At 37.0% G+C, this 3,105-nt stretch overlaps 1 non-coding gene across 1 annotated transcript; it reads left to right on the forward strand.

The window, feature by feature from the left end:
• The first annotated feature begins 1,309 nt into the window (after nt 1-1,309).
• On the forward strand, nt 1,310-1,417 carry LOC127742892 (small nucleolar RNA R71). Its single transcript, XR_008004250.1, has one exon. It is a non-coding gene; the product is annotated as a small nucleolar RNA R71 (small nucleolar RNA).
• The last annotated feature ends 1,688 nt before the right edge of the window (nt 1,418-3,105 follow it).

Here is a 3,105-nt window from a genome sequence, read left to right on the forward strand (position 1 = left end):
GATATCCTCTACAAGTCCATAAGCCTGTTTCTGTGATTTGTCTGCCATCTCTAGTGAGATTCTTGCAGATTGTACCTCAAAGATTCCTAGTTTCTCCATTACAGAGAGTGGCATGAGGTTTATGCCTGACCCCATGTCACACAGAGCCTTTTCAAAGGTCATGTTGCCTATGGTACATGGTATTAAGAACCTTCCGGGATCCGGTTTCTTTTGAGATATCTTCAGCTGAGCCAAGGTGTTTAGTTCATTAATGAGCAATGGGGTTCATCCTCCCAAGTCTCATTACCAAATAATTTGGCATTCAGCTTCATGACTGCTCCTAGATACTGAGCAATTTGCTCTTCAGTAGTAACTTCATCTTCTTCATAAGAGGAATATTCTTCAGAGCTCATGAATGGTAATAGGAAGTTCAGTGGAATTTCTATGGTTTCTAGATGAGCCTCAGATTCCTTTGGTTCCTCAGGAGGAAACTCCCTAATGGTCAGTGGACGTCCCATGAGGTCTTCCTCACTGGGAATCACTGCCTCCTCACTCTCTCCAGGTTCAGCCATGTTGGTCATGGTTATGGCCTTGCACTCTCTTTTTGGATTCTCTTTTGTATTGCTTGGGAGAGTGGTAGGAGGAGTTTCAGTAACTCTTTTACTTAGCTAACCCACTTGTGCCTCCAAATTTCTAATGGAGGATCTTGTTTTATTCATGAAACTTAGTGTGGTCTTAGATAGATCAAAGACTATGGTTGCTAAGCCAGAATGATTCTGCTCAGAATTCTCTGTCTGTTGCTGTGAAGATGATGGGAAAGGTTTGCTATTGCCAAACCTGTTTCTCCCACCATTATTATTATTGAAGCCTTGTTGAGGCTTCTGTTGGTCCTTCCATGAGAGATTTGGATGATTTCTCCATGAAGGATTATAGGTGTTTCCATAGGGTTCTCCTATGTAATTCACCTTTTCCATTGTAGGGTTCTCAGGATCATAAGCTTCTTCTTCAGAATATTACTGCTGGATGCAGCTTGCAATCCAGTCAGATTCTGAGAAATCATATTGACTTGCTGAGTCAATAATTTATTCTGAGCCAATATGGCATTCAGAGTATCAATCTCAATAACTCCTTTCTTTTGAGTTATCCCATTGTTCACAGGATTTCTTTCAGAAGTGTACATGAATAGGTTATTTGTAACCATTTCAATGAGTTCCTGGGCTTCTGTAGGCATTTTCTTCAGATGAATAGATCCGCCTGCAGAATGGTCCAATGACATCTTGGATAACTCAGACAGACCATCATAGAAGATATCTATGATGCTCCATTCTGAAAGCATGTCAGAAGGACACCTTTTAATCAATTGCTTGTATCTTTCCCAAGCTTCATAGAGGGATTCACCTTCCTTCTGTTTGAAGGTTTGAACTTCCACTTTAAGCTTACTCATCTTTTGAGGTGGAAAAATTTAGCTAAGAAGGCATTGACCAGCTTTTCCCAAGAGTTCAGGCTGTCTCTAGGTTGTGAGTTCAACCATATACTAGCTCTGTCTCTTACAGCAAAAGGGAAAAACATAAGTCTGTAGACCTCGGGATTAACTCCATTGGTCTTAACAGTGTCACAGATTTGCAAAAATTTAGCTAAGAACTAATGAGGATCTTCTAATGGAAGTCCATGAAACTTGCAATTCTGTTGCATCAGAGAAACTACTTGAGGCTTAAGCTTAAAGTTGTTTGCTCCAATGGCGGGAATAGAGATGCTTCTCCCATAGAAGTCGGGAGTAGGTGCAGTAAAGTCACCAAGCACATTCCTTACATTATTGGCATTGTTGTTATTTTCGGCTGCCATGTCTTCTTCTTTTTCGAAAATTTCTGTTAGGTTCTCTCCAGAGAGTTGTGCTTTAGCTTCTCTTAGCTTCCTCTTCAGAGTCCTTTCAGGTTCAGGATCAGCTTCAACAAGAATTCCATTATCCTTGTTCCTACTCATATGAAAGAGAAGAAAACAAAGAAAGTATGGAATCCACTATGTCACAGTATAGAGATTCCTTGATGTGTCAGAGGGAAAGAAGAATAGAAGGATGAGGTAGAGAGAAGAATTCGAACTTATAGAGAGGGAGAGGGTCCGAATTATTAAGAGAGGAGGAGTGTTAGTGATTAAATAGAAAGAGATAGGGGAGAGAAGAAATTCGAATATCAAAATTAAAATAATTGGTTAATTAAAAAGATTTTTGAAAAAGTGGTTTGTGATAAAATTGATGACTTGACTAACAAGAAATTAAAAGATATGATTCTAAAATTCAAATATTGAACATTTCTTAACAAGAAAGTAACAAACTTGAAATTTTTGAATCACAACATTAATTGTTAGCAAGGATTTTCGAAAATATTAAAAGAAAAAGGAAAAAGATTTGATTTTGAAAAAGATATGATTGATAAGAGAAGATATGAAAAAGATAAGATTTTGAAAATTTAGTTTTAAAACTTGAAAAATTAAAAAAGATTTGAATTGAAAACAAAACTACCTCCTTTGTACTATCCCGGCGTTAAACGCCCAGAATGGTATCCATTCTGGCGTTTAACGGCCACTTGTCTACCTCCTTGGGCATTAAACGCCCAGCCAGGTACCCTGGCTGGCGTTTAAATGCCAGAATTCCTTCTTCACTGAACGTTTTGAACGCCCAGCTTTTTTTCTGTGATTCCTCTGCTGTATGTTCTGAATCTTCAATTCTCTGTATTATTGACTTGAAAAGACATAATTTTGAATTTTTTTTGAATTTTTAATGATGAGAGAGAAAAATAACAGAATGAAATTAACATGAAAAACTAAGATCAAAACAAGGAATGCATGCAAGAAACTTTGAATGTCAAGATGAACACCAAGAACACTTTGAAGATCATGATGAACATCAAGAACATATTTTTGAAATTTTTTTAGAAAAGAAAGACATGCAAGACACCAAACTTATAAATTTTCATACTAGAGAATTTGAAGATCAGACAAAGAAAATAATCAAGAACATCTTGAAGATCAATGAAGAACATAATGCATGAGTTTTCGAAAAATGCTAGAAAAACAAAAACATGCAATTGATACCAAACTTAAAATTTGACTCTAGACTCAAACAAGAAACAC

Source organism: Arachis duranensis, chromosome 1, assembly GCF_000817695.3.
Source record: "Arachis duranensis cultivar V14167 chromosome 1, aradu.V14167.gnm2.J7QH, whole genome shotgun sequence".
NCBI lineage: Eukaryota > Viridiplantae > Streptophyta > Magnoliopsida > Fabales > Fabaceae > Arachis > Arachis duranensis.